Below are 7,179 nucleotides of genomic sequence, written 5' to 3'. Positions count from 1 at the left end.
ATTTCCTTGCCAATTTGGATGCCTTTTATTTCTTTCTGTTTTCTGATTGCTGAGGCTAGGAATTCTAGAACTATGTTGAATATCAGTGGTGATCATGGACAGCCCTGCCCTCTTCCTGAGAAGCTCTCAGTATGAGAAAAGCTCTCAGTTGTTCCCCATTGAGAATTATATTTCCCGTGGGTTTTTCATAGATGGCTTTTATGATATTGATGTATGTACCCTCTATCCTTACATTGTGAAGAGTTTTAATCAAGAAAGGATGCTGTACTTTGTCAAATGTATTTTCTGAATCTGTTGAGAGTATCATATGTTTTTTGTTCTTTCTTTTATTAAGGTATTGTATCACATTGATTGATTTGTAGATGTTGAAACAACCTTGCAGCCCAGGAATAAAATCACTTGGTCATGGTGAATAATCCTTTTAATGTACTCTTGGGTCCTGTTAGCTAGTATTTTGGTGAGAATTTTTCCATCTATGTTCATCAGGGATATTGGTTTGTAATTCTCCTTTTTGGTGGGGTCTTTGTCTGGTTTTGGGATCAAGGTAATGCTGGCCTCATAAAATGAGTTTGGAAGTTTCCCTTCCATTTCTGTTTTTTGGAACAGTTTTAGGAGAATAGAATTAATTCTTCTTAAATATTTGATAGAATTTCCCTGGGAAGCCATTTGGCCCTGGACTCTTGTTTGTTGGGAGGTTTTTGATTGCTGCTTCAGTTTCCTTGCTCATCATGGGTCTATTCAGGTTTTTATTTCTTCCTGGTTCAGTTTGGCAGTTTATAGTCTCTAGGAATGCATGTCTAGGAATCCATGTCTTCCTGATTGTCTAATTTGTTGACATGTAGTTGCTCATAATATGTACTAATAATTGTTTGTATTTCTTTGTTGTCATTTATCTCACTAGAGATGAATATGTATTCTGTTGCTTTGGGATGGACTGTTCTGAATATATCTGTGATGTATATTTGGTCCCATGTGTCATTTAAAGCCCTTATATCCTTGTTGATCTTTTGATTAGATGATCTGTCCATTTCAGTGAGGGGGGTTGTTAAATTCTCCTACTATTATTGTATTATTGTCTATGTGTTTCTTTGATTTTTTTTAATTAATTGGCTTCTAGAATTGGCTGCTCCCATGTTAAGGTCATACATATTTACAACTGTTAGATCTTCCTGTTGGATAGACCCTTTAAATATGATATAGTGTCCTTCCTTATCTCTTATTATAGTCTCTGATTCAAAAGTTAATTTGTCTGATATAAGAATTGCCACCCCAGCTTTCTTTAGATGTCCATTAGCATGGTAAATGGTTTTCTACCACCTCACTTTAAATCTGGAGGTGTCTTTGGGTCTAAAATGAGTCTCTTGCATACAGCATATCAGTGGGTCTTGGTTTTTTATCCAATCTGATTCCGTGTGTCTTGGACTCAAAATGGATGAAAGACCTAATGTGGGAAAGGAATACAACAAAATCCTTGAGGAGAACATGGGCAACAAACTCTTTGACCTCAGCTGCAGCAACTTTTTCCTAGATACATTGCCAAAGGCAAGGGAAGCAAGGGGGAAAATGAACTGCTGGAACTTCATCAAGACAAAAGCCTTTGTACAGCAAAGGAAATAGTGAACAAAACCAAAAGAGGTTCCTCAAAAAGTTGGAAATAGAGTTTGCCGCGGGGGCGGCGCCCGGGCCTGAGCTGGCGCCGCCGCCACCTCAGCCGCCCAGGCCTGGCCGGAGGAGGCGGAGGAGGCTGCAGCCCTCCGAGACCTTCTTAACGTCCCCAGCTCCGGCCGGGAAGATGATTGAGGAAAGTGGAAATAAGTGGAAGACCATGGCTGAGAAGAGGCAGCTGTTCATAGAAATGCGTGCTCAGAATTTTGATGTCATACGACTATCAACTTATAGAACAGCTTGCAAGTTACGATTTGTACAAAAACGATGCAACCTCCACCTGGTTGATATCTGGAACATGATTGAAGCCTTCCGAGACAATGGCCTTAATACACTGGACCATTCCACTGAGATCAGTGTGTCCGGCCTCGAAACCGTCATCTCCTCTGTCTACTACCAGCTGAACAAGCGCCTTCCTTCCACTCACCAGATCAGCGTGGAGTAGTCCATCAGCCTCCTCCTCAACTTTATGATTGCTGCATATGACAGTGAGGGCCGAGGCAAGTTGACTGTATTTTCAGTTAAAGCTATGTTAGCAACCATGTGTGGTGGAAAAATGCCTGACAAATTGAGATATGTTTTCTCCCAGATGTCAGATTCCAATGGCTTAATGATATTTAGCAAGTTTGACCAGTTTCTGAAGGAAGTTCTGAAGCTCCCAACAGCTGTCTTTGAAGGGCCATCTTTTGGTTACACAGAGCACTCAGTCCGCACCTGTTTTCCACAGCAGAAGAAGAGAATGCTAAATATGTTTTTAGACACAATGATGGCCGATCCTCCTCCCCAGTGCCTTTTCTGGCTACCTCTCATGCACAGGCTCGCCCATGTTGAGAATGTCTTCCACCCCGTGGAGTGCTCCTACTGCCGCTGCGAGAGCATGATGGGCTTCCGGTACCGATGCCAGCAGTGCCACAACTACCAGCTCTGCCAGAACTGCTTCTGGCACGGTCATGCCAGCGGCCCTCACAGCAACCAACACCAGATGAAGGAGCACTCGTCTTGGAAATCCCCTGCAAAGAAGCTGAGCCATGCAATTAGTAAATCTTTGGGGTGCGTGCCCACCAGAGAACCCCGCATCCTGGTTTTCCTGAGCAACCAGAGAAACCACTTGACCTTGCAAATATAGTTCCCCCTCGCCTGCTTGCTAATATGAATGACGCCCTGGTGAGCAACGACTCCGCGTCCTCCGGAGCGCCCACCCCCACCAAGAGGTTACAGTATAGCCAGGACATACCCAGTCACTCGGCCGATGAGCACGCACTGATAGCCTCCTGTGTGGCCCGTCTGCAGCACTGTGCACGTGTCCTGGATAGTCCCAGCCAACTGGATGAGGAACACTGACTTATAGCTCGCTACGCTGCCCGGCTGGCTGCAGAAGCAGGAAACATGACCCGTCCTCCCACTGACTTGAGCTTTAACTTCGATGCCAACAAACAACAAAGACAGCTTATTGCAGAACTGGAAAACAAAAACAGGGAGATCCTGCAAGAGATCCAGCGTCTCCGTCTGGAGCATGAGCAGGTTTCCCAGGCCACTCCCGAGAAGGCGCAGCAGAACCCCACATTGCTGGCCGAGCTGCGGCTGCTGAGGCAGAGGAAGGACGAGCTGGAGCAGAGAATGTAGGCACTGCAGGAGAGCAGGCACGAGCTGATGGTTCAGCTGGAAGGGCTGATGAAGCTGCTGAAGGTGAGCGAGCCTGGCCGCTCGCCGCCTCCCGGTGCCCCGCCTCCCGGTGCCCCGCCCCCTGGCCTCCCCACCCTCCGCTCAGCTGCACTTCCCCTCCACCGTGGACTCTGCCGCTGCCTCCCCTGTGGTGTCAGATCCGGGTTCAGTTAAAGCTGAAATACCGCTGCCCGTGAAGTTAGCCGTGACTCCACAAAGTCATCGAAACTAGTGTGAAGCCTGATGGTAAAAAATGAGTAACTGGAACTAGAGTCCTGTCCTTGAGCTTTTATGAACAAATATAAAGGTTTGTAAACAGGATATTAACTACATATACATGAATCTTTCTCAACAAATATAAAGGTTTGTAAACAGGAAAAAAAAAAAGTTGAAAATAGAGCTACCCTATGACCCAGCAATTGTACTAATGGGTATTTACCCCAAAGATATAAACATAGTTATCCAAAGGGGCACCTGCACCTCAATGTTTATAGCAGCAATGTCCAAAATAGCCAAACTATGGAAAGAGCCTAGATATCCATCAACAGATGAATGGATAAAGAAGATGTGGTAAATATATACAATGGAAAATTATGCAGCCATCAAAAAAAAAAAGAAATCTTGCCATGTGCAATGATGTGGTTGGAACTAGCATTTCACTTATGCTAAGTGAAATAAGTCAGTCATATAAAGACAATTACTTCATGATTTCACTGATATGAGGATTTTGGGAAATAGGACAGGAGATAATAGGGGAAGGGAGGGAAAAATGAAACAAGACAAAACCAGAGAAGGGGACAAACCATAAGAGACTCTTAATCTCAGGAAACAAACTGAGTGCTGCTGGGGTGGAGGGGGTATGGTACAGATGGGGTGGCTGGGTGATGGACATTAGGGAGGGTATATGGTATGGTGAGCGCTGTGAATTTTGTAAGGCTGATGAATCACAGGCCTATACCCCTGAAACAAATAATACATTAGATGTTAATAAAAAGAAAGTAACATATTAATCATTTACAAAACCAGTATGGAGTTTCAAGCACAAAAGCAGTAAAATCAATTATATCTATTTAAAAAAAAAATCAATCCAGGAATTCACAAAATAGAAGGACGCAAAATAAGACATAAAATGTAGATTGTAGGGGTGGGGCAGATTTTAGTACTTTTAGACTGTGTTCAAACTTAAACAACCAACTTAATGTAGGCTGCTCTATGCATATGATGTTATATATGAGCCTAATGGTAATTACAAATCAAAAACTTGTAATCGATATGCAAAACATAAAGAGAAAGGAATCTAAGCCTATTGCTAAAGAAAGCTATCAAACCACAAGAGAAGAGAGCACAAGAAGAAAGGAACAGAGAAGAATTTAAAAAAAATAACATAAGTAAAAAAATGGCAGTGAGTAATACTTATCAATAATTACTTTGAATGTAAATGGAATAGGTGCTCCAATCAGAATACCTACTGTGACAGAATGAATAATAATAATAAAAAAAAGACCCATCTATATGCTGTCCTGCACAAGAGACTCATTTCAGACCTAAAATGCATGCAGATTGATGTTGAAGGGACGGAAAAACATTTACATGCAGCTGAAAGTGAAAAAGAAGCCTGGATAGCAATACTTATATTGGATAAAATAGACTTTAAAACAAATGCTAATGCAAGGGACAAAGGAAAACACTACATAATGATGAATAGAACAATCCGACAAGAAGATGTAATTATGCACCCAACATAAAGCACCTAAATACATAAAGCAACTCTTAACAAATATAAAGGGAGAAATTGACAGCGATACAATAGTAGGGGAGTTTAACACCTCACATCTATGGATAGATCACCCAGACAGAAAATCAACAAGAAAACAGGGGCTTTCAATGACATATTGGACCAGATGGACCTAACAAATTTTTAGAACATTCCAACTAAAACCAGCAGAATGTACATTCTTTTCAAGGACATGGGGAACATTCTCCAGAAGAGATCACCTGTTAGGCCATGAGACAATTCTCAATAAATTCACAAAAATTGACATCACATTATATATTATGGATGCTAAATAATAGACTAGTAAAGCATGAATAATCCAACCATGAAGTCAAAGAAAAAGTCAAAAATACATGGAGACAAATGAAAATGAAAATACAACTGTCCAAAATCTTTGAGATATAGCAAAAGCTTTTTTAGAGGGAAGATTATAGCAATCCATGCCTACCTCAAGAAGCAAGTAAAATTTCAAATAAAGGACTTAACCTGGCATCTAAAGGAACTAGAAAAAGAAGAACATCCCAAAGCCAGTAGAAGGAAGAAAATAAAGATTAGAGCAGGAATAAATAAAAGAGAGACTAGAAAAGGTATATAACAGATCAATGAAACCAGGAGCTGTGTCACTGAAAAGTTCAACAAAATTGATAAATCTTTAGCCAGACTCATCAAGAAAAAGAAGAAAGAGGACTCAAATAAATAAAATTGGAAGAACTGGAGAAATAACAGCCAACACTACAGAAATACAAAGGATTATAAGAGAATACTATGAAAAACTGTAGGCTGTCCAACTTGATAACCTAGAAGAAATGAATGATTTTCTACAAATATATAATCTTCCAAAACTGAATCAGGAAGAAATAGAAAATTTGAACTTTATAAGCAATAAAATTGAGTTAGTAAAAAACAAACAAACAAAAAAATACCTCCCAACAAAAAAAGTTTAGGAACAGGTAGTTTCATAGGTGAATTCTACAAAGTATTTCAAGAAGAGTTAATACATATTCTTCTCAAACTAACTCAAAAAACATAGGAAGAAAAGCTTCTAAATTCATTCTATCAAGCCAACATTACCCTGATACCAAAACTAGATAAAGACACTTCAAAAAACAAAAAAAAAAACAAAAAACAAAACAAACAAACAAAAAAAACCCACACACCAACTTTCTGATAAACATAGATGCAAAACTCCTTGATGAAATATTAACAAAACAAATTCAATAATACATGAACAAAACCCATTCACCATGATCAAGGGGGATCTATTCCTGGGATGCAAAGGTGGTTCAATATTCACAAGTGAATCAGTATGATATATCACATTAAGAGAAAGGGTAAAAACCACATTGTTATCTCAATAGATGTAGTAAAAACATTTGACAAAGGTGAAATTCATTCATGGTAAAAACTCTCCAAAAAATAGACTTAGAGGGAACATAACCTCAACATAATAAATGCCATATATAAAAAAAAACCCATAGCTCACATCATACTCAATGGTGAAAAACTGAGAGCTTTTCCCTTAAGATCAGGAACAAGACAAGGATGTCCACTCTCACTACTTCTATTCAACATAATACTGGAGGTTCTAACTACAGCAGTCTGACAAAAAAAGAAATAAAAGCTTCCAAATAGATACCTATTTGGAAGAAGTAAAATTTTCACTATTTGCAGATGACAAGATACTATATATAGAAAAATCTAAAGACTCCACCAAAAAAACTATTGGAACTAATAAATAAATTCATGAAACTTGGTGGTGCCTGGGTGGCTCAGTGGGTTAAAACCTCTGCCTTCAGCGCAGGTCATGATCCCAGAGTCCTGGGATCAAGCCCCGAGTCCCAGTCCAAGTCCCAGTCCAGTTCTCTGCTCAGCAAGGAGCCTGCTTCCCTCCACCCCACCTCCGCCTCTGCCTGCCTCTCTGCCTACTTGTGATCTCTGTCAAATAAATAAATAAAATCTTCAAAAAAAAATTCATGGAAGTTGTAGAAGATAAAATTAATATACAAAAGCCTGGCACATTTTATACACTAATAATGGAATAGCAGATATAGAAATAAAGAAAACAATCACATTTATGG

The 7,179-nt window shown here is 40.0% G+C and overlaps 1 pseudogene; it reads left to right on the top strand.

Moving 5' to 3' along the window:
• The first annotated feature begins 1,780 nt into the window (after window positions 1-1,780).
• LOC122890386 lies at window positions 1,781-3,501 on the top strand (annotated as a pseudogene).
• The last annotated feature ends 3,678 nt before the right edge of the window (window positions 3,502-7,179 follow it).

Source organism: Neovison vison, chromosome 11 (genome assembly GCF_020171115.1).
Source record: "Neovison vison isolate M4711 chromosome 11, ASM_NN_V1, whole genome shotgun sequence".
Classification (NCBI taxonomy): Eukaryota; Metazoa; Chordata; class Mammalia; order Carnivora; family Mustelidae; genus Neogale; species Neogale vison.
The sequence above is the reverse complement of the archived record's forward strand: the minus strand, read 5'-3'. Positions and strand labels throughout refer to the sequence as shown.